The following is a 25,197-nucleotide window of genomic DNA, read 5'->3' on the forward strand; positions in this document are numbered from 1 at the left end:
GACTTATAACATCTGTTAATCATTTATACACTACTTCTACATATGTTAAAATCAAGTTTCATCATAAGGTTAATAGCAACAATCTGTTCTTGCTTTGAGACTGCGCAGATGCGCTCAGCAAAATCAACTCGAAGGGCAGGAAAAATGTGCCCAAACATTTCCTACTGAAAGATTGTTCTCTTAGTAGGAAGGTCAATTCTCCGGGGCAATGCTAGAGAAGATAGCTATTTTTATGCCCTTTAAAAAAATTCCACGAGTAGGAAGGACGTAAAATCTTGACCCTTATTTTACGAAAGGCTATTCCTGGATGATATGGCATTAAACTGGTGAACTTCAAGATAGTTAATGAATCTTAATATACATCCTGAGGACTACAAATGTATCTACATACTCATTATCTACCCACAAATAAAGCAGCAAAATCTTGCCTTGTTTCACTGGTGGTTTGTGGTAAATAAATAAATCTATAACTCAGGGTGCTTCCCAGGGTAAGAGCCAGCTCTTACCTCGAAACATTTGCACAGGGAATCGCATCTCACGAGCCCAATGCGCTCATTTCCTAAAGCGTTGCATCTGAAAACTCCTGATCTTTTCTGAGCAATCCCAATTAGTGTAACAGAGCGTCTCCTCGGGTTTAATGCTGCCTTACCACAAACCCGGGCTTGGTTTAATTTGGAGGATCACGCCCAGCGGTAACAAACCCCAGCTATTAACACGCTCTTTGCATTGGGCTCCTTTGTTTAGGTGTTGCCCTTTCCCAGGCGAATACAGAAGAAACAGGCAGCAGACCCTGGGGTCTTCTTTCTTACCTCCACCGTTGAGCGACGCTCCCTGGGCTGCAGCTTTCTTGTCTATAAAACGGATGTAAGGCTTCAAAGGGCTTGGGAAAAAAAATCTGGAAGAAATTCAGAGAATTATTGTGGATATGAGCTGCAATCCAAAGAAAAGCCTTGGATAATATGCAGCATGGACTCTCCTCTCCCCACAGCCCTTACGGTGCCAAGGATAGTGACCACTTCAGGAAAAACTGGGAAAACAGCCACTCTTCACCAGTACTTCTAGCTGCACACGGGCTGGCTGATGTGCAAGGCACATGCATGGAAATACAGGATTTCCATTTGCTCAAAGCCTGCCCGGGTGCTGTATTTTATGCGGGAGGAGAGAGGTTAAATAGGCACTGGCAGAACCCCTGGACAGGGAAAGGAGCACTCTTATATCCTTTTAGGTGCACATACCCTAAATGATCAGCATAAAACCACGCCACCAAAAGCTAGGGTTCGTGGGGGCGAGAGGCTGGCTCCACCAGCCCTCCACCGCATCGCTGCTCCAAGAACATACAGAGGAAAAAAAAAAGTTCATTCAATGTTTAAGGCACAAATAAAAGTTAAATTTAAGCCGTTCTTATCTGCTGCCTCACAACAGACTCCCGCGTGCGCGAGCCTTGATCCCTGGCCTGTCACCGATGCGCCGTAAGAACAGGCGACTGACAGACCATTTTCCCTGGCAAAAAGAGATTGCACAAGGTCACACCGGGGTTTCTCCTGGGAGCTTTCCAGCAGCGGTTCGGGAAGTCACTGAACTAGGAAATCTGCTGGTGTTTAGAACATTGCCAGGAGCAGAATACTGATGAGCCGCTCCCGGAGCCTGGTGGCAGGCTCTTCCCGCCGGCGGCTTCCCATCGTGTCGCATAAAGCCGCAGGAGTGGGTCCTCCTGATCTTCCCCTGACCCGTCTCTACCAATTTTGTAGAAGCTACTTTGCGCTTACACCGATTAATTTAAAATTGGAATCAGGCCCCGTTTTGGAGGTCGGCATTTCCCTCTGCAGGTAGCAAACACTACTGCGCCGGACGGGCAGAGATTGAGAGCTACTTTCCACAGACACTGCACAAGGTGCAAGGCAGCAAAAAATCTCACCCTCAGAGTTTATCATCTCTAAATGCTTAGAATTAAAATCTTGTATATAGATTTTTTTTTTTAAATTATTCCTTAAGCTCAAAGCTGCCATAAAATATATGACATCGCAATGCCTGGAATACTTAAAAGCTGCTAAAGAGAGAACCTGACTTTATTTTTTATGTATTAATTACGTGCTGCCTGATAGGAGGACTTACTCTTGTTGGGCCACCTACTAGTCTCATTATAAAATATCCTTAAGTGAGTCAAAAAATGTGATAAACTATCCAGTGACTCCACACAGAATGCTTATATAGACAGTGTCAGGACGTGGTCATCCTCATTCTGCTCCCTTCACTCACCTCTGTGGCAGGCAGTGATTAGCAGTTCATCGCTATGACGATATTGTGATTTTAAACGTAGGCCACCCTCAGCAATCCCCAAATTATCGGGTGCCATTTCCGACACCTGCAATGTGGGTGTCACGCAGCCTGCTTTGATTTCTGTACTCCTGGCCCTGCCGGCCTCTCTGCTCCTGCGGTGGGGAAGGACAAGGGCGCACCTCTCCCCAGCCTTTTCCTGAGAGGAGCTGAGCCCTTCTCAGCTCATTGATGTGGCATCAGTGCCAGGACAGCAGGATGGGGAGAGATCCCTGCTAGGTCCTACCCATGGTTTTCCTGCACAGCAGGCTGCTGCAGCACGGCGAGCCCCCCAGGCTTTTTGGGTAAGCCCATTGCCCCTTCCCTCCCCGGCGAGAGCAGCCCTGCATCTTGCCCTGGTAAGATGATGATGTTGTTTGTCCAAAGAAGCATAAATAACAGGGGCTTGCAGCAGCGCTGGTTAAACAGGCTGAGTCTCTGAGTCATCTGCATGAAGCTGTCATCAGTACCTTACCCTCTCCGCCTCAACTTCTGGCTTTTGCAGGCTTAGCATATACACATCATCTGCTATTAAAGCACCTCTTTTGTCTTCCCGTAGAGTTAGCCAAAACGAAAATGAGCATTTACAACGCTCCCCCTCTTCCTAACATTGCCCAGTGAGAACTTCATTGGGTTGATTTGCTCTCTGACCAAGCAGAAATACAAGAGGGGCTCTGCAAACAAAGTCACCTTTGTGGCACTTGTCAACAGAGTTTTATTGCTGTTTCAATCTCGACGGCTGTTGAGATAAAAGGAGGAGCTCTTTCAAACCATACAATGGATGTAATTTAATAAGGGGTCAATAAAATTGCCATGAGCAAAGAACTCTTACTGTTCCTTCTCTGTCCTTTCCTCTGCGGTCAAATTATTAGTCTCACATTCCTCGCAGCTCCCCGTATTAATTCTCGCCTGCGGTAACGGTGCCTACAGAGCGCACGCAAGGGTGCTGGGGAGGTGCCACGTCTCCCTCGTCCCCTGCTGCGGCCACACCTGCTGCGAGCTGACTGTCTTCTGTCCACGAGACTCCGTCGGAGCTTCCTCTCCTCAAAGCTTCATGGGGAGAAGAGTTTTTGACGGGCACGTTTTCTCTTGAGGACCACCGGGTCTTCAACCTGAGCAGTTTGACTTTGGTCATGCGTTTTCACACTGACCTTTTTCTCTATGCAGTCAGCCATATCAGTTTTATCTCTGTTTTCCAAAGCAAGGCACTTAGGTTTTTAAGGAGATGCTTAGCTTAAAGCAAGAGAGTATGTGACAGCGGAATATTCCTGACCTTAAATTTTGGGCAGATGGTTAAACGTCTACCTGAATTATGATCTCTTATGGAAAATAAAGATGATTTTCTGAAAAAGAATTGGGTTTTGCACATTTATTTTCCTTGTAATTAATTCTCTCCCTTTATATATCTTCGTAATACAAAATTACAATGTCTGGCGTCCTCCTCTGAGAAAAATGTCATGACCTGTTTTTTTAGCATCCTCTGAAATCTTCCACTCTCAGAAATGAAAAATAAAACCCATTTTAGACTTCTTATTAACAGGAAGAAATGTGCTGACAGTTTAGCAGTACATGTGAATTATAAGAGCGATAGCATGAAGGCAAGCACCAAGAGATTTATAGCTGAAACAGAACTGTCCACACAGCCCTGGGGCTCCCTTTTTCGATCCTGATCCAAACACCATCTGCCTTTGCCATTGCCTGGGCGAATGGCTTAGCATCAGCTATATCCGTCCATGTTCTGCTGCCTCGTAAAAGGCTTACTTAGAAAAGAGTTTTTTAAATTTCTAACTGGGTTTCCTTCATTTGGAGGATTTCATAACCCTGATTTAAGTTATTCAGAGCTCCTTTTTTCCCCAAGTCTCCACCAACAGATCCAACTACAGGAAAGTACCGTATACATTTCATGGCAACGCTTCAGCAGGGCAAAATTTACGGAGGTCTGAACGTAACTAAACTATGTTCCAGCAAATTGGCCACTCAAACAAAAACCTAAACTCCTGAGGAGGAGCTAAGGTATCTTGTGAGGGGCAACAGCCGGACATTGCTATTTAAATAGTAGAAGACCCTCGCATCCATGCAGCATAGCTGCTGGAGGCGTAAATATTACAAGAGATGGGTAAATTGTTCCCTGAATAAAACTAGTTACCTTGGCCTCTGGTAAACACTTCCACTAATTGTCACTTCCACTGACAAATGCTTTGTTTCTTGTCCATGCTTTATCATGTCCAGCTTGTCACACGACGCTTTCCTGAGTGGCAAATCTACCCACTACCCCACGCCATCGGACCGGGGTACTCAGCCATCCTACGTAACCCCGTTCTCCAGCACACATGGGAGAAAAGAAACATTGCCCTTTAATCAAATTGGCTTTAAAGCCCCTTGAAAATCCCCGACGGGTAAGAGCGGCTGAGCAGTGCCCATTCCCACGTGTTTTGGTTGGTAACCAGGATTTACTGCGGCGATTAGTGGCCTTTCGCAGGCCCACCAGCAACGGGCTTGCAAGGGGCTCGGGGAAGCCCCCCCCCGCCAAGTCTGACAGAGAGGAAGGGGGCTTTCAGATGGAAGCTGATGGCAAATCTCCTCTTCCCCCCCCTCCTGTGAGGCCAGGCATCCTCCCGCGCCTCCTCGCACCCTCGCCTGCAGCCCCGCTGACTTTGGCATATGCTAATTGCATCCCATTGGGCCCACAGATGATCATCATTCAACGTAATTTGCAGCTACGCCAATTTTTAAATTATTTTGGGAACTATAATACTTTGTTCTGTAAATGTTTACCCGCTAAATATCAGATGTGTTAGTTTCCCAGCGTATTGCAAGAGAAATCTGCATATGAATGAAAGGGAAATAGATACAGTCTCTGGTATACAGATGCACACAAAATTGCAAAAGCTTGGATCCAGACGCTTGGAAGACATTATGTCGTTTCTCTGATTTATCTTGTGTTGTTCTAGCTGCAGAAAATAAAACCTGAAATAATTTCATAATTTTTGATGTCCAGCTTTTATGAATTCCAAGGAACATTTGTGGGAACATTTCCCACTCAGCTTCTAATTTGATGGAGGTTATTTGAAACATGTTGCATATTTTTCCCTTTAGAGATAAAACAGCCCCTCCAGGAGGACGTGGAAATAAACAGCAAGTGAGGGAGCCAAACCTGAAAACTTCAGTCACCATGTAAAGATGAAGATACGATTATTGCACATTTTTTTTCTGTAGAATGAAGACTTCTGCAACAGATGTAAGTGCATGAGAAATATGAAAGCAGTTATTATTTTATGTAATGGGTTTTAGTGACTGCACTGATAAAATCACTGTCCCAGTAGAAAGTGGCCTGACGCTGAGGCAAATAATTGGTATCAGCGCAGGCTGGGCGAGCAGATGAGATGCCCAGTCCTTGTTTGAACTCCTCCATTAATTTAAGATACGTCTTGAACTTCTTTTTGTGGAGAAGCGCGCAGTCCTTTGCCTCCTTTGCTCCCGTAGCTTCTGTTTTCCATCTTCATTAGGATGATTCATAGCAAGGGATGAACTGGAACTAAACTGAGGCTATCTGCAGGGTAACTGAAGCCTTTACAGAGCCATGAAATCCCAAGGGGAGCAGCACCAGGCGCTCAGAGTTACAGGCCAGCAGATTTAACATGCTTTGCTCCTTCCCTACGTTTATAGAGGAAATCCCTGCAGGTAAAAAACCCGTGGCCTTGCCAGGTCCCAGTCGTCCTGAGGATTGTATGAGTTTCAGCCGGAACAAAGCAGGAAAGTCCCCCGAGCAAACAAAGCGCTGCCCTGGTTTAGTCATTAGTACAGAGGCAATTTCAATCCTATTACCTGAAAAAGATAGGACTTCTCCTGCGTCCATGGGAAAAGAAGGCCTGCTCTAAAGGAGAAAGACACACTTGGGACCGTGGTGGGAGGGGAAATCGAGTCGCCGTACCGAAGGGACACAGCAGCTGTGCTGTTCTGAAACAAGGGAAAAAACAGCCGGGAAATATTATTGCTGCCAGGCTGAGGCACCAGGGCTGTCCCTCTCTGCCATGGCAGCACGAGACCCCACGCATGGGGTCTCCAGGCTGACGGATTCGACAGGGGAAGGAGCTCTAGCCGTGGGGTGATGACAGCCTCGTGCAGGACAGCAATTTTAAGACTCACCAGGCAGGACGTGACTGCTTTTTCTTAAAGGCCTAATAAGGTCAAGAAATACCAAGCAAACACCTATTCTTTTCTTGAAAGTAGATCCTTGCAAACGGATGGCTAGCCTGGGACCTACCTGCTCACCCGGGGCCACGGAGCAGTGCCCGAATAGCAGCCACGGGGAGGACCTAGGTTGTCTCCCGCAAGAGGAGACAGGATTTACCGCTGCCCACGGTCCTCTTTTACCCAGTGCGTTTGGACAAGTCAGCGGGGCCACGGCTCTGGGGCCTAGGGTCCTCATGGAGGGTTCTCCCAGGGGACTGATCCCAGGGGGCTCTGGGTGACACAGCAATGCAGAGCGTGGGGTTTGTTCCCATGTATCGCCTATGACAGTCACCTAGGAGAATCAGTGCTTGCTGTTTTGAAGGAGATTAATATTTGAAATGAGTTAATGCTACAGCAGATGACCTGCTTGTAAAGGATCATAGGAAATCTTCCTAGTTTTTGGGAATGCTTGTGCTTGCTTTCTTTTCACTCCTCTTCCAGCTGGTAGGGTTCTAAATCTATACAGATGATCATTCCCCCCAAAACTGAAGAAATTATATCAATACATTTTCCATGGAATAATGAAATAAACTCCAACAAAGTAAACCCACTGTGATTTCAATAGCTCACAACAATGTCAGTTAACCCGGTCAAGGGGCCCCAAAGCTTTGGCAGCATCTGATCAGCTGTGGTTCATCCACCAAGGGACATCCTGAGAGCAAGGGTCCAACAACAGCAGAAAACAAGCAGATAGTTTCAAAAGCAGTGGCTCCTCTGGGCCACGGCAGCTAGAACAACTCTGGGTGAGACACCTAAATGTACACAGTGGCCACAGGGGTCCTGAAACCCCTAGAGAGTTAAAAATATCAAGGGCTTTTAATGCCCAGGGCCACTCGCTTCACCCCCGCACCACAGCAGGAGCAGCAGGGAGCACGGGGATCTTCCTTCACCATCCTCGGCAGGTTTCCGCCTGCAAAACCACAGGTTTTCTGTTGATTACTGGGTAAGCCAGAACTCTCCATAACCCAAATTGAGGCCACCGGCAGCAAGTGCCTCTCTAGGCCAGAACCGGCTGAGTTGGGCTTTTGGCAAATGATTTATCTTATTTAAGGGTTCAGGGGTTTTTTTTTTGTGCGCAACTAATTTGCAAAAGGGTTTCATTCCCTAATTTACTCAACGACAAGGGGATCCGTTTCCTTAAGCATGCCTATTGCCTGTTAACGGTGGGGTTTCTACAGACACTGAGTGCTGCTGGCCATCTCGGCTCACACCGCGCCGTCGCTACTCCCCGGCTCTGTCACCTTCTAGACAGCGATTCAAAGACTAACAAGACAAACTAATGCAACATTGCATTTACAGGGAGCATTTAAATACCGTATAGCTACCAGTGTGATTTATTATTAAGGCTTCTGTCACGAGAATGTTCTTCAGACAATGAATAAACAAGGTTATTCATTCTTTCCACCAGCAAAGTTAGAAAATTTGGTCAAAACGTGTGGTTTCAAGCATCTTTTCCGTAGCGCAAACCTAAGCCTACTTACTATTACGCTTCTTTGGGATTGCATTGAAATGTAAAGATTGAGTCTGATTTAATCTTCATGGCACACAGGCAAAGTAAAGGGGGAAAAAAAGTAACCTATGTTAAGCTCTTATTATCACTAAAAATATAAAGCATATATCCAGATCTAGTGGCCAGTTGCAATGGTTTAACCCCAACTGGCAACTGAGCCCTACATACTCGCCCACTCCCTCCGGTGGGGTGGGGGAGAGAATCAGAAGGGTGAAAGTGAGAAAACTCATGGGTTGAGATAAAAGAAGTTTAATAGGTGAAGCAAAAGCCACACAAGGAACTCATGCCCTCCTTCCCCCGGGCAGGCAGGCTCAGCCATCCCCAGGACAGCAGGGCTCCATCACGTGTAATGGTGACTCGGGATGACAAACACCATCACTCTCAGCGTCACCCCCCCTTCCTGCCTCTCCCCCCAGCTCTATGTGCTGAGCATGACGCCATGTGCTGTGGGACATCCCTGGGGTCAGTTGGGGTCACCGTCCCGGCTGTGTGGCCCCCAACCCCTTGTGCCCCCCCAGCCCCTCGCGGGTGGGGTGGGGTGAGGGGCAGAAAAGGCCTTGGCTCTGTGTAAGCCCCGCTCAGCGGTAACCAAAGCATCCCATGGTTGTCAGCGCTGGTTCCAGCACAAATCCAAACCACGGCCCCCTCTGGGCTACTGGGAGGAAAATTAACTCTATCCCAGCTGAAACCAGCACAGCCACGAAGAAACATTTTAACAGAAATTTTTGCATCTGCTACACTAGGAACTAACAGCAATTAATTTTGCAAATACTTATGTGTTTTATTTTGCAATTACTATGCATTTTGTAATTATTTGTAAACTAATAATTTCTGTAAGTGTTTATTTGTAGAGATAGTGATTTAGCTATCCATTAGGGAAGTCTCAGCCCTGAGTCTAGTCACGCTGTGTCCCATATACTCAGATAAAATGAGACAGCACCCTCCACTCGGTAAATTCAGGGGAACAATGTGGTGAGCCTACTTCCCTCAGAAACATGGAAGAAATGACAAGCTTAACATTTGCTTTTCAGAGCCATTTGTTCTCTTCTGATAGCTCCAAGAAAGACATCAAGAATTTAGATGGTGATCTGGTGGCGAGTGGCCTCCAGTAGTTCAGATGGAAGTCCCCTGGTTAATGAGCATAACACATGTGTAAGAAAGGGAACATTTGTTCACTCTAAGCTATCGTCAAGGAGTCACTCTGGGAGATGTGGTAGCCCTGTGGGTCCTTGGCATCCACCAAGCTGCTCTGAGCACTTCAGCAGGTATTAGGCAGGCTTTTGCCATATGAAGTCATTTTTGCCATTTGGGCAGCCTCGCTTCCACGTCCCCAGCTTGCTGCAGAAGGAAAATTTGACAGGGTTTCATTATACCACCTGTGGGGCTCTTGACAAGTAAACATACTATAAAGTGAAAAGAGTAGGAAGTGCCCTGCAGGCTGTATCTCTTGTTCATTTTGCATTTTTCATCTTCCTGGCATGCTGCGTAGTGGTAGCCCTTTGCAATAATGAAGACTGTCGTCTTTCTATCGCTATTCTGTCAGCTGCCTCTGGGGAATCAAGAACCAGACGAGAAGTCCAGCTTTCACCAGCCAGTATTGGCATCGCCCTCCTTCTGCCTGACAGCAAATCCACAGATCTTCCATATGGGTTTATCATCCAGATCAGAAGCGTTTCCATTTTGCAGGGGAGCAGGATGTATGCGATGACACTCCCGAAGACGGTGGCAGGCTGGGGAATGAACCGTGCAGCGCGGGTCAATGCACATAGCATGCTTGTCCTCGGTTATATATAAGTTTTGGCTCACGTTTTTGTACACTTTATTCACAAAGAAATTAAGCCACGGACTGAACTCACTCACCAGATGTCGACCCTTACTGTCAATCAGCTACTCCACAGTATAAATCCCAGCAGTGGCCAATACTACAGGCTTGTGAGAAAATTAAATTTACAACGCACATCAATCTTAGTCTTAAGGAAGCTTGCCCCTGTCCTGCCGTGCTTAAGTATATTCTTCACCACTACATTCGACTCCCTACCTATTTCCATCCTATCTTCCCTCCCCATTTGATCCCCAGGTGCCCAAGAGGCTCACTGGCACACAGCTTCTGTGCTTTCCTCATGCTCTCCTCCAAAACATAACTGAAGATGGGATTATTAAGGAAATAGCACTGGAAGAGTGCAATAAAAGAATTTCCATCAGTTTTTATGACTGACTGAAAGCAAAACCATGCAGTCAATGCCATCCAACCGACCCCCTTCCAGAGTGTGTCACCAAGAACTGGATTAACACCAACACAACGCGGGTGACCCTTACAAAGGGAAACATGCTGCGCGTTTTCTCATTGCTGAACTGTTTAAATACGCTAGGCTAGCTGCAGTAGCAGAGCTTCCTTAAATCAGGCTTGATCCTACAAGAATGAGCATTTAGACCCTATTCTAAGATGACAACATGCAAGTGCAACCTCAGGCATGTAAATATTCCCCATAAAGGCTGAGGGACTGCTAGTGTGGTGGAGGGCAAGCATGCAGTGGATCGATACTCCCCGCTTGGGGAGGCTGAACAGCTTCTGCTAAGGTTTTAAATGCACGGAAACCTGTGGCAGAGTTGGGAACACATTTTCTAGAACCATTTCTAACTTGTCTTGAGCTCTGCCATCCTTAACTGGTGGTGCCAGGAGCATGAAGGAGGACATGGCAGAAGAGAGGAATATGCACCTCCCCATGTTTTTATCTATCCTCACTAAAAACATGAGGCCAACTGCCCCAAACAGACCATGAGGCCACCAGGCCCCTGGAGCACATTCGTGTTGCACAGATACTCACGCAGCGCCTGTGGGATGTGCTAAAGCACCGAGAAAATAGCTGCAGTATCAGAAATCCTGGTCGTCTTGGGAGACCTGCCAAATCGTTCATGCTCGGAGCTCCAGATTCATCCATCGTGAAGACCTTGTCTACAAGGTAGCTTCTGCGTCAGATAAAAATCTATCTGACAACATTTTATTTTAGAAAGCGCCATCCATCCAGAGTAAATGAACCTTTTCTTTATCATCTATTTGGTTCGTCTCCAAAACGTGGCAGAACACTCTGTAAATGGGGCTGTTACCGAAAACATCTTCCATGTCAAAACTTCTGTATTCCCTCGCGTGCCTCAGCCGCAAATGCCACAGGCTCCTATTTCACACGCAACACTAAATCCCTGGTTTACATTTGGATTTAGTTATATGTCAACTGTCTTTCTAAGTGCTCCTTCTGTAAGAGAAAAGCGATAGAAATTACTTCGGTAATTGAGGAGTGCAGTCTATTCTACTTTGTTATAATCAGGAATTTGACAAAATATTTTCCTCAAAGCCTTTGGCCAGTAAAATTATTTAAGCCATCAAGATTTCAGTCGAGCAGTGGAAGAAAGGCTATTTTCCTAGCTTACAGTAATGACAGAAAAGCCTCTATGCGTTGCTGTTTATTATACACCTCATTTATTTTGATATAATGCTAATACTAAACTGAAGTTCAAAGCCTGGGAAAGTCACATTTTCCTCCACAGGGAAAGAAAATTTCGCTCATGTGAAGCATTGAGAAGGTACAAAGTAATTCTGGCAGGAAGAGAGAGTGCCCGGGACGGTTTCTGTCCTCCCACGTTTGCTCAGGTGTCCCCCCCAGCCACCCTTGGGCCTCCTTCTGAGCATCACCCAAACAGGCGGGGAGCTCTTGCAGGAAGTCTCAAAAAATGCGTGCAGAGAAGAAAAATGGAGACAAAAGGATAACAAGTGCCAGAAGCAGCACTGAAGGTTTCCATTCAGAGAGAAAGAAAGCAAAGCAGGACTCTCTGGCTTAGACAAAAGCCCCAAGGTCACTTCTCAGGAGCCGAACAAGACTTCCACAGCCTGGAGAAGGTGGCAAGGAAGCAAATACCTGCTGATGACACAGGGACCGCAGGGAACTTGCCGAAACAGCCGTTTGCAGGTTAGAAATCACAGGGAGCATTTCTTCACAAACAATCCAGTGGAAGTTACGTTACTCCAGAAACAAATATCAATAGATGCAAGCAGGATCTACACAACTGCCTGGGGGGCCATCAGCTGGGGGCAAACGCGCTGGGGCACGTGCGGATTGACGCCTAGGAAAACGTTAACGCACTAATGGATGGACGTGGCATGAGCAGGATTGCCTGTAAGGGCTTTGTTTCCTATTCTGTTTCCCAAAGCTGCGGCTACCAACTGCTACTGTTAATCAGAAATTTTGCCAGGCCTCGGTTTCGCTTCCTGCATGTACCAAGAGCACAGAAAACACCACAATCACGTTATTTTAACATATGTGACTGACTTCTCCAAACTGCGATCTATCTTCATCTCTATCCAGCATCATTCTGCCCAGGCTATCCCCTTGCCTTCCTTCACTTAAAACTTTGGGTCTTGGTTTATCTCTTATCCCACCTATAGATCACGAGCACTGCAAAGCAGGATTATTCTTCTCTTGGGTTGGTTTTTTTTTCCCCAAAATAATCAGAAAAATTCAATAGGTTGTTTTAATGTTAACAGAATAATAGAAGACTTCAAACTCGCCTGTGAGGAAGAAAGCTAGACATGCATCCCCTTGCAGACAAGACAGGTTATTTGATATTGGGATGAGCAATAGCCTCCAGGAGAGAGGCCAGGAAAGTCCTTCTCTCATCATCAAGGAAGCGGAGAAAGAAATGGACCATGAGAAGTCACCTAAACCATCATTTAGCCCCAAACCAAGTTCAGATTCACCTATGGCATTGCAGAAAGGTGCCTGACCCATCTGCCTTGAAAAATCAAAGAGGATTCCCGAAACCAGAGCCCTCCCTGCAAGCTCTTGCCATGCCCCACTGGCCTTGACATTACACAGCTTTCCTCACGCCTAGCCAGAGCCTTTCTCGCTGCAAATTAAGCCTGTTATTTCATGTGTGACCCCTACAGTTTGCCCTGGAGGGTACCCCGGAGACCACCTCCGTGGGGAAGAGGTGCCACCAGCATGCCTGGGCAAGGCAGGGAGGCACATGTTGAGGAATGTTTTCTGCCTTGTATTGAAGAGCAGGATACTTCATATACTTATCCTTCCTGAAGATGAAAAAGATGCAGTATCCGGTATGCCATTTGGATAACATCTGGATTTGTCAAGGGCTCTTCTAAAGCCATACCAGGCTCCTGCACTCTTTAACCTCCTTCCTATAGCATTTCCATTTGTTTGCTTACTTTTTGTCTTTGTCACAGGGGATTTCTTATCTCTGGGTGTCTTCATAAATTGAATATGTCTGCAGCAATGGAACGCCAAGAAATGAATGGAAAAATAACAAGGTTGTAAAATAACAAGGTTGCAAAACCATGTGCTCAATTTCACAGTCCAGTTCCTCACTATGGAAGACAGAAATGTCTCTCTCCTGCATCCTCCAGCCTCACAGGCCTATATTGTTCAGCAATTTATACTCGTCAACCACTTACATTTTTACAGATTAAACTTTCAGCCCAGAGCCTATTAAAATGCCAACGGACAATGCAAAATTTATTAAAAGTTTTTTTAAAAAAACCCCTCTATCACCAATCACCTGGCCCCATGCAGCTTCACCGCAGGTAACAAACATTCAGTAACTGTGGTTTAATACGCACAGATGGCACCTGCACCTAAAAACTCCTGGAGTTCAAATTCCCTTCGGAAGGGCGAGGATTTCTCTTGTGTCATACAGGAATTCTTCCACCGAGGTCAGCAGAACAACGCTGTGGGGCAGGAGAATTAGGCCTTGGGGGTTTTAAAAACCTTTTTTGTCCTCTCCCAATAGCGATGGACCTGCACGTTTGCGGCTTTTGTCTTTGCACAGCAGCTTTTCTAATAGGCTAAATAGGTTTTTTTAGTAGAAACTAGCCCCTGGAGCCTCAGGCTATACCAGGGATGTGTCTTCATCTTCTTGGCAATAATTTTTCCTATATATAAGCAATCAAATAAGACAGTCTGGTATGGGTAAACATCCCACTCTATTAATGAAGCTGGAACCAAAAAGCATTGCTAGAACAAAGTCACATATTTACAAGAAAATTCAGGAGAAAACATGTCCTGGGGACAATCATATCTGCCATATGAATCATCTCACAATAAACTGCACTGATATGGCACGATGGTTCGTATACGAGTTAAATTGAAATAAGAAGTTGGAATTAAAACCCTTCAATTCTGTGATGGTCTGATTCATCTCTGCTGATGAAAGACCAGAGGTGCTGCTTAAGCTAGAAAACCTGGAGTACCTTCCCCCTGCTTTGTGGATTTCAATGCATCCAAAATCTCAGAAGAATGGTTAAGCGTGGAAGATTTTCTCTCTTTTGTCTCAAAAAGAGGATCTCGCAAATTACTGGCTGTTGAGATCCAGGCCTGGAGCGCAGGCTGCCATCCTGAGCCGCCCGAGGGGCACCCCAACCCTGGTTCCTCTAAGATCTGCAGCAGCATTCAGAATACAGCCTTTAGAGAAGGAGCAAGCTCTGACTGGGGATTATCAGCTTAATTTGGTTTTACACTAGATTGACTAAACTATTGCAGCTGTTCTGTTACCTTCACATCAAGACAATTCTTTAAGAGGGCATCTCTAAGCAGCAAAACATTCCCAGGTACTTTGTCAAGAGCGAGGTCCAGCCAAGCAGGTTTCCTCTTGAGCCTTTAAAGCATTAACTCACTTTTGGTTTTTTTCCTTTTTAAACTATTGCATTTGGGTTGAAGATGAATGTCATAGAAAAGCAATTCAATAATGCCACCGATGCTTCAAACAACCTTGAAAGTTGCCTTGAGGAGGTTAGTGTGTTAATTTATCAGGAACAAAATATTACTTGCAATATTCGGTGACTTCCACTCCGTGAATCATTTGCATCTTTCTGGAGTAAGGACAGAGGAAAGGAATACACTGAAGTCTTGAAACGGCAACTGTCCTTCAGTACTTAGCACCTGCTTATGCTATCTACCCGGTACAATCGACAATATTTTTGCATCCAACAGCAAGGGAAAATAACACAGACAAAATATGCTCATTTCTCACCCAGGAAGGTGAGGAATTCTTCAATAAAAAAAAAAAAGAGGTTAGCAATACAGTTTAAAAACGTGCCCACCTTCTCTAAGAGTGAGGATGCAGCGTAATTAAGGGGTAAGACACCACCTTTGCATACCTTAAGATTAACCCTGCCAAAGGAGAGAGCGCTGCACCTCGCCCTTATTTCTTAAGTCTGACTTCCCTGGTAGATCAGAGAAACCGGTAATTTGGGTTCACGCTTGCGCACATGGCCGTGATTCTCCCATCCAAAATAAGTCAGTCTGCCTGCACATCCTGGCTATATTTTTATATCACTTTTCCTTGCCACCAGAAACCCCTTTCACAGCTGCATTTACATCCAGATTTTCTTTTCTTCAGACCTCAAACTGAAAACGCTGCAGAGCTGCAGTAGAATAGCAAAACAAGGCCCCATCCTCGGCACAATCCACGGATTTGGCTGCTCCACTGGAATTGTGCTTGTGTTTTACGCCATCCACAGAAACATCTCACTGCATCGCCGCCTTGCATTTGGTTACAGACAGCACTCGGTATTATCTGGCTTTTTGCAAAATGGCATCTCTGAACATATCCCCAGTGCGCTGGGAAGAAAAGCCTGGAGAGGGCTGGAGGAGGGAGCAATGCTTTCTTTTTACTTTTGCAAAGCCAGAGTCAGTGTTATTTAGTCCCCAGACTTCCACTCCGGTGGTGGCAGCCCTCGTTCACAGCCGCAATCGGGTCCATCGCAGGCCAACGGTGGCTGCCGGAGGGTGCCATGGGCTGATGCAGGCCGATTATTTGGGATGAAACAGACTGGAAACAGGAGCGATCCTGTTAGTTTATGCTTTGGAAAGATGGTTGCAATTCACCCCTCTGTCCTGGAAGTTCACCCTGGGCAGTGATTACTGAGGAGCAAGTGATTCCCTCACCAGGGTGAGGGAAAAGGTTCACTTCTCCTTTGGAGATGGGGCACCAGCTCAGAAACCAGCAAGACCCGAAAACAGCAGCTAGCATTTGCCAGAATTTGTAGAAGAAAGTGATTTTGTATTCTGCTAAGGAAAAATAAATATTATCCTTATCTTTCACCAGCCTTCAACTCCAAAGTCGGGCATATTACCGGCTACGATTCTTGCCTCTGCAGCAAAGGCCTAACTCTGCCTTGGGAGACTTGCACCACCCAGTTGATGTAAATATGTGAAACCAGGGAGAAAGCAAACTCCTGTACCACAGCGATCCTTTGGTAGAAAGGCAGGACATGGAGGGCTCCACTTCGTTAATTATAGATATCATTTACATCGCCTGTACTTCATTTTATCTACATTTCGCTAGCATATCAACTCTCTAGATAATATTACTGCCCCAAAGTATGAGGATGAAGCGTCGCCCCTTAGATTGACCGCAGGGGCATTTCGTCTGCCAGCAGCAGAACTGAGGCAGACACCACAGCTACCCCAAATTTGGACCCCCCCTAAAACCTGCAGCGCCTTGGGCTGCAGCAGGGCTGGCACCACAGCGGGGTGCAGGGAGGCAGCCAGGATGTTTGCAAAGAGACTTATTCAGTGAACAGCAGGAATAGGGATGGGGAAAAGGACAGCATACTGCAGAAGGGCTCAAATCCCAACTGAACTATCTAATAACAAAATATAGTAGAGAATACGTAATTATATCTAATAAAAACCTCCTCCCAATGAGGCAGGTCCAGCACCCTGGGGGATGCTAACAATGCTGTTCTGCTTCAATTCTTTTTGTTTTTAAGTTTCTGGGAGGTTATTTAGTTGTTGGTGGGGTTTTTCTGAAGGTACTATTGCCCCGAAAAGCAGAAGAAAAGCATTTTTCCTAGGGAGGGCCTGGAAAAGCAGGACACCCTTCCCACTCACGACCGCGACGCCAGGTGGCAGCGCAGCCCCAGCCAAGGCCAGCAGTGTGGGGGGAAAATGGGTAAAGAAGGGGGGGGGGGGGGAGAAAGATGGAAGGGAAAAAAAAAAAATAAGCAGTGAATTTCTAACAGGCTGCCTGCGGGGAAAGCAGCCCTGCTGAGGGAAAATCCCCCGAGGAAGGCTGGTGCTTCCAGCCGCTGAAAGCTACAGCTCCAGGCGCCGTGCGGAGGGGCTGGCACAGGGGACAGGGATGGGCACAGACACAGGGACATGGGTGCATGTTTTGTTCCTCCTCATCCAAAACAAAAAAGAAGTTTCTTTCTAATGAGGAACACAAATTTTAAAAAGTGCCATAAACTGGGTGTTCAAAGAAAAATACGAGCTTGGGCTGATCAGCATGTTTTGTTGAGGTTTAGGCCTTTTAAAATGTCTTTTTAAAGCAAAATACCATGCCTTTCCGAGGAAAGCTATCCTTTGAAACAGATAGAGAGAAGCAAAGACTCCACGAGGAAATACAGTAGCAGGCTGTTTGAAAACTGTTTGCCAACTTCGTTCCCAACCCAGAACTACCTAGAAATCAAGAAGGGGAAAGGTGTTTTCAATCCATGTGTGTGGCAGCAGGCTGCAAATCTGACAAGCTCCGGGGTGAAACCCAGAAACATTTTCCTCCCATAACTCCATTTAAAAGACTAGTCTGGTCCTGCATGATATAATCAGAAAATTGCCGCCCTAAATATTCTCCTGGCCAACTTCTACCTATCTGTTCTTATCCCAGCATCATTCTTCAGCTAAAGCACCTTCCCAAGTCCTTTCTTCTGTTACAAGGCTATATTATCCTAGCTCATCCTAGCCTTTCTCTTTTGGCTAGGCTGGACAAGCTGGGAATTAGCCTCTCTTTTCCTGAAACCGATACCTTCAATGTCAACAAATTTGCTTTTTCCCTTTTGCAAAATGCTCGGTTGCAAGTTCCCAGCCAGCTCCTGCCTCGGATGCTCCCTTCTCCTGCAGCTTGCCCCAGCCCTGCCTGAGCTGTGCAGAGGGGCAGGGCAGACCCCCATGGCTGACACCACCCTCAAGACTAGGGGTTTTGGCAATGCCTCGAGCAAAAAGCAGCATTTAAACGCTCTATGGGTGACACACAGCAGTTGTGCAAAACAAAGCAACCTTGACCCCAACTTGCCAGTCAGGCATGACCTCTTCAGCTTTAAAAGCTACTGTCCTGCAGCTCTTCTGATCTGCAGAAGGGCTTTCTTGAGACCTCAGCTCCCATAAATCCCTTAGATACCATAACTCCCCAGCCACTGCCCCTGGACTAGATGGCCCCCCCACCTGTTTGCTCTCGATTTCAGGGCTCATTCCCTGACAGCTCCTTGACCCTGTAATTTCAGCAAATCCAAAGATTTTCCCTTGTGCATCCCCATTAATAGCCCTTCTTGGGGAGGTGGATATTCGCCAAGCACTTCCTTGGCTACGGCTCTGGTCTAAAGCTGGTTAAGCAGAGTGCCAAGCGCACGCTGTAGCAGTCTAACCACAACACCCGAGCAGCACAAAAGGCATACTCGGTATTCAACACCTCATTTCACAACCTAACAGATGAAGGCAGCACCCTTTCCCCCCCTTCCCACATGTGTAACCTCTGTGCGTGCTTTCTTCCCCATTGGCATTTCACAGCATTGCTGCTGGGGAGGTGGAGGTGAACTCCCGCTGAGCAGGGACTTTTCTGGGAGGTCACTGTGTCTCCAGATACCTTATGGGGTGAGGCCAAGCATGAGGAAAACACAAATAAAGGCAGCAAGGAGAGGGAGAGGGCAGCAGTGCTTCAGTATTTGTAGGAATAGTAGTATTCAGCTCAACTGACTTGAACAGGGCTGACACACACAAAAGAACATTGCAAATAAGTATACCGATTTGCTTTGCATCACTGGTATCTTGAAAGGGATAATAATCTCTCCAACACAACATACCTGGTCGTGGTCATGTATTTGGCAGGGACTGGACGGTGTTCCTCCAGATCTCCCAGCCTGAGTACTAATTGTTCTGCACTGAGACATTTCTGAACTATGCAGACACAGGAGGCTTAAAAACTTATCTCTTGACACCCAGATCTCCAATGGACACTGAAGATGGACCTACAACTTAGCCGTCATTTTATGGAGATCATGGCAATTTAGGTAACTCGGCCCAGAATATCATTGAAAGTAATAGTTTGCAGTCAGAGGACTAAAATCTTAGGAAATTAATCTTGAATGGTAGAAATTATATGCTGCTTAAATAAGTACTCTCCTGAAGCCCTTCAGCCTGAACGATATTTTCCTTCTAACTTGATCTGAACAGCTGGGCAGTCTCTGGTCATCCCCACATGCCATCCACGCTCACAGCTCCTTTATTCCCACTCCCATACTGGGATTTAGCCAACGTTCCCAACTATTGGAACAAAAATAAAAGGGGGTGTCTTCTTCCAGCGGGAATCTGCGGCACAGCCATCCCAGCAGCCCGTCCTCGAGGGCTCCCGCATGGCGCAGGGTACCTGCCTTCTCCTGCATCACCCTTGACAAGAGACCTGGCTGCTAATGGCACCTGGGGAAAGACTGAGCAGCATAGCAATATCATTAGTATATTTCTTTAACATAAGGAAATGAATAAGCTAATAATTGCCAGAAATGCTGCATCTGGCAAGGCATTGCCCAGAAAGATGTCATTTTAATAGAGGTGGGACAGCAAGCTGGGAAGTTGCAGGTACGTACATGCATACAAAAAAGATGTCACACAGAACGGTACAGGTCTAAATCTCACTAAATAGCTCAAAAATGGCAGTCAGGAACATCTGCAGCAATATTTGATCACAGCCAAGAGCACAAGGGCGTGGTGTAGGTGAGAAAGAGGAGGATATGAGGGGGATCCATGAGGACCCCTACACAGAACATAACATCACCCAAGACCAACCAGTGCATGGTGGAAATAGTTCCTTCTGTCCTGGAGCTGAACAGGAAGAATTCTGTGCACTGCTTAAGATTGCAGCCTTAAATAGCTTGGCCGGAGGACAGCCACAGGGCATGCTTCTTCAGGAGGACAAAGGCCTGAAAAGGGTTCAAGAACACAGGGGAAGCATGAGGCTGACAGACTAGAAAGACACTCAGTGCCATGGTGGGACAGCCCGAGACTTGAAGTCCCATGAGCTTTCACAAACGTGAACCTCACACCATGTGATGGGAAAACAGAAATGAGAAGGCCACATGGTCGCTCTCCCTCCCTCACCCCTCAAGAATTATCTCTGGTTTTCTCTTACAGCAAAAGCAGCACTGGATGTATTTCAAGGTGTGCCCTCAACACAGAAAGCCACCCAGGTGGACATGGGTTGGCTTATACAACTAGAAGCCTTAAACTTCCCCAACAGCGTTAGTCCTTTCCTCCCACACCTGGGAAAGCAGGACTGCCCAGGAATGGCCCGTAAGACTAGATCTAGTGAAATTGTTTGGGTCTATACTTAAAGGAGAGACAGGTTTCCCTCCAGGAGATGATCCAGCAGTAAGTAACTGCCCTTCCTCTTACTCCTGGGAGGACATGCTTGATAGGGAACCTCAGCTGCCTCCTGCCACCACCACTCCCCTGTCCCAGCTCCCCCAGCTCTGAAGCCCCTTCAAAATAGCTTCCAGAACAGCAAGTTATACAGGCTACATCCACCCAAGCAAGTTTCCTGATGGGCAGAAGTGGAGAGGGTGAACTATGATCAGGATCCAGGTGGATCACTCCCCTGCATTACAACCCTTGAGTCCATTTCCCACCTGAGGGGCCTCTGGACCCCAGGCTGATGAAAGAGCAGTATTTTTAAGGAGGCCAAGCTCACTGCTGGCCAAGCCCAGTGCGGTAGGACTAGACTGCCTCTGTAATCTGCTTTCCAGCAGCTGTTGCTGATGTTACCAGCACGGGAACAGCCTTAGGTTGTCCCTTCTTCCTTCCCCTTTCCCCCATAGAACAACAGATGAAAGAAGCCAGGAAGAAGGTTGATCAACAGTTGAAAAAAGTGCTGACCTACTGACTCATAAAATGTTGACATATGGCCATCCTGGCCTGACTGGGCACTGATGAAAGCAGTACCAGCCATGGCTAAATAGCTGCTTCTTACCCCAGAGTCACCCAGATGTCACTGGCGGGCTATCAGCTCTTCCAAAACCCACCCACAAAAGCAGAAGACATCACCCTGACTCCTTTGGTGTGATCTGAGAAGATGCTCGCAGGAGACCAGGGGATCCCAAGCGCTGCCACCAGGAGCTGCCTGTGGCCTTTTCCCATCCAACAGACCCCAGCATGTGGTGGAGGAAGAAGAGTCTTGGTCTCTCACCTGCACAGACCCTCCATATTTTCTCAGGACCCTGTAAGCCAAGAACGGGACATTTCCTGAGGATTAGGTAATGATTGAAGAACCTAGTGCAAAAGGAAGTTGGTCAGAAGGCTGGGAAGAACCTGTCCTAGAGGAAGGTGCTTTTATACAATCTGATCAGTGATTACAGTTTGTTTGACTTTTAAAAAGTTGTCTTACCCATAAACACTTAAAAACTTTCTACAGCTATCCCATCAGTGGTCCCACAGATAGGCTGGAATGTTTCCTGGTTTTGGCTCAAGGGGCTCTTCCCTTTACGTGCACTAAATACACACTTACAAAAATAAAAAAATTAAGGAAGCTGATGAGTCTTTCAGGAATCCTAAGTGCCACACACAGGTGTGGATTTGCCTTTTAGACAAAAGCATGGAGTCATATGGTCCCTGACCCTCATTACACGCCATTCCTTACGCAATGCTTTCTTCCCTGCATCATCTGCTTCCGTAATGCTACTCTGGAAAAGAAACAAAGAGGGAATGACCTAGGTTTCACTTCTGCAGGGCTATTTTTAACCTGGATCTTCTCCCTGGTTTTGTTTTTGGTGCAGCTCCACAGAAAAGACCTATCGGCACAAACGAGGAGGCAGCGAGCTGCAGTTCGTGGCAGAGTGAGTGGCCAACAGCAAGGAGGCCTTAGAAACAAGGATATAAAAAGCTCTTGCACTTAAGTAACAAGTGATGGGATCCAGAAAAAAAAAAACCCTATTGCATTTGCTACACCCTACGATCAGACTACAAATTTTATATGCTTTTATCTAAAAACCCCCATATCGTTTGTCTCTTTTCCCAGTAAAGTAATGCAGATTTTTAATTCATGTGTTGTTATGCTTTTTTCAGCATCACCAAAAGACCCAACGTCGCACCTTCTTCCAGACCATCAGACAGAAGCTGCAGAGCCAAAAACAACAGAAAGGAAAAGCAAAATAAACATTTCTTTCATCAGGAAGCTTACAGGTGAGGCTCCCAGTGCTGAAAGGTGTTCTCTGCAATGAAACCAAGTGAGCAAACTTAGATCTGAGCTTGGAAACATTCCCTGGGGCAACAGCCCCCACCACCACCAGAAAGCCAACAGAGCCCAAAGACATAAGGAGGATATAGGAGCTACCTAAGCCTTCCAGACAAGCAGAATTGGGATGGAGCTACTGGGACAGCTTCTGGCAAAGTTATGGTACCACCAGGAGCGCTACCCAGGCAAGCGGTGCCAGGACAACTGGTAAACACCAAGGGGCAGATCAACACTTGATACGCACAAAAACTATACACACTAGAACTCTAGTGAGAAAGGTTGCTGCACTGAAAAGAGAAGACACAGAAACATGGGAAAAGAGGCATAAACGTTAAGACTAAAAAAGCAGGGCACAACAGAGAAGAACCTCTTACTAATATAGGCAAATACTTTTAATTCCTTATAGAGCGCTCTCTTTTTCTAGATATATTTGCTGTCTTTATAGAGTTTCCTCAGTGGGTGGCTCCTGGAGCTGAAAAATCTTTCCCTTGCTCTAAATCTCACAGGAGTTGAAGAAGGGAATGTATTCGAAATCTGTATCTGAGATTATCACAGATCTGATGCTTAGTTTCAAGAAGTAAAAAAGTTGTTTGTGTTTTGAATGAGAACATTTTCTTCCCGTGAAGCTGCCAAAGGAATTCAGTCCATCCTTCCACAGTGAACTCTGAAAATGACCGCATAAGCTTTGCCATCCTATGGGAAGTACAAATAATGGGGAGGGGAAAGAAAAAAAAAAAAAGATATAGAAGCATCCGAAGGGGAGACCTACCACCTCTTTCCTCACTTTATGGGGGTTTAATATTTAATCCCAACTTGCTATGCAAAATCTGAATTATGATCTTTAAAGCCCAATACGATACCACTGCAGATTCAGCCCATAACTGAAACGTAAAAACCAAGCCCACCAATTTGTCTCCAAGCAAGCAATATGTGAGATACCAGGGAAAAAGACAAATCTTTGCAGTAACAAAGGGGAAACTTGCTTTGCACTTGTAAGTAGCTATTTCTTTTCTCATGTCTTGAGCAGATAGGGAGTTCTGCAACCTTTTAACCTCAGCCAGAAGATCATCTTGCATCTTCATTACGTATCTGCAACATTTGTGCATCTACACAGTGTTGTCCCTCCAACCCAAACCATTCTGTAAGTGTTCAGGGTCAGGCTGGATACGGCTCTGAGCAATCTGACCTAGTGGAATATGTCCCTGCCCATGGCAGAGAGGTTGGACTGGATGATCTTTCAAAGTCCCTTGCAACCCAACCCATTCTATGATTCTGGACTATTGCTGAAGCCTTGTATTAAATCATAGAACAGCTTGGGCGGGAAGGGACCATTAAAGCCCATCTAGCCCAACCCCCTGCCATGGGCAGGGACATCTTCCCCTAGACCAGGTCGCTCAGAGCCCTGTCCAGCCTCAGCTCGAATGTGTCCAGGGATGGGGCATCGACCACCTCTCTGGGCAACCTGGGTCAGTGTCTCACCGCCCTCATCGTAAAAATTCTCTTCCTTATATCTAGTCTGAATCTCCCCTCTTTTAGTTTAAAACCATCACCCCTTGTCCTATCGCTACAGGCCCCACTAAAAAGTCTGTCCCTGTCTTTCTTATAAGCCCCATTTAAGTACTGAAAAGCTGCAATTAAGCCTCCCCGGACCCTTCTCTTCCCCAGGCTGAACAACCCCAACTCTCCCAGCCCGGCCTCACAGGAGAGGTGTCCCAGCCCTCTGACCGTTTTTGTGGCCTCCTCTGGACCCGCTCCAACAGGTCCATGTCCCTCCTGTGCTGAGCACTCCAGAGCTGGATGAATGGAAACAGCTCAGATGAATTGCATATTATGCAATACAGTATTTTATTCTCAATGAATCAGTTTGAAATACACTGCTCTTTAATTTTCTTATGAGTTCCTTTTCATTGGGAAAGGCACAAGGGTGAGCTCAATTTTGCCTTCATGGACTATTATTTTAGAACCTTTCATTACATCAGGTTTATAATGTTACAGCTCTGTTGAGGCAGTGGTTACTCCAGCCTCATGCTGGGGCAACACATCTTACTTCTCCCTCTCGTTTTTCCTCAGGCCTAACAATTTCCATTCATCTCCTTGTCCATTTCTGGACCTACCTTTCGTCCATTTTACCTGTTGAGAACAGCAAAACCCAAGGAGCCACATAAGTTTCTCCTCAGTTTACTTGCATTGGTTTATCTCTGAGCACTGGGCTGACGTATGCATTAAGACATCCAAGAGGATGCTGAATATTTTTATACCAACTGCTTGCAGCTCATCTCAGAACAGCAACTTGCTCAAAGCTTCCTCTCTCCTACTTCACCTTCATGCCCAAATGACTGAGCAGGGGCAGCAGTTCCTACACCACACCTTTGCCTTCTGTTTTTGAAGAACTGATTTAATTCTGCACCTTCTTATAACACCAGCACAAAAAGACAAAACGCAACTTCTCTCTCCCGAGTTAATTACCCCACTGGGCAGCCCAGTCAGTGCAATGCTGTGTCGGACAAACACGGGGCAAGGAATTTTGCTTGATTTTGAAAGAAATGTTGCGGTTTTCACCCGCACCCCTCCATGGTTTCCCCAATCTGATTTGTCTTCCATGATGAAAGGTTTTTCTACAACAGAGGAAACTATCTATACCTATGTATTTAGCTACATCACCTTACAGTTCTTGTAACATCCCAGTTTCATGAGATCTAGCAAGATTTTTTTTCATAACAGACAAGAAACAATTAAAATTTTGACATCTAGTTTGGCCTAGGTGATTCTTAGATATGCAGGAATGTAGTAGAATATTTGTTTCCATAGAACTCAGATAATGAATTATATAAAACTCCGGTAAAAATTGGTTTTGTCAC

The 25,197-nt window shown here is 46.2% G+C and overlaps 1 long non-coding RNA gene across 2 annotated transcripts in view; it reads right to left on the minus strand.

The window, feature by feature from the left end:
• LOC135313185 (uncharacterized) overlaps window positions 1-18,016 on the minus strand; it is a 93,697-nt gene extending 75,681 nt beyond the window's left edge. For both annotated transcript variants that reach the window (XR_010372814.1, XR_010372813.1), the window contains exons 1-2: window positions 17,527-18,016; window positions 810-895 (exon numbers count right to left, since the gene is read on the minus strand). This is a non-coding gene — a long non-coding RNA (uncharacterized LOC135313185). The remainder of the gene's footprint in view (window positions 1-809; window positions 896-17,526) is intronic.
• Between the last annotated feature and the right edge of the window lie 7,181 nt (window positions 18,017-25,197).

This window comes from Phalacrocorax carbo, chromosome 4, assembly GCF_963921805.1.
Source record: "Phalacrocorax carbo chromosome 4, bPhaCar2.1, whole genome shotgun sequence".
Taxonomy (NCBI): domain Eukaryota; kingdom Metazoa; phylum Chordata; class Aves; order Suliformes; family Phalacrocoracidae; genus Phalacrocorax; species Phalacrocorax carbo.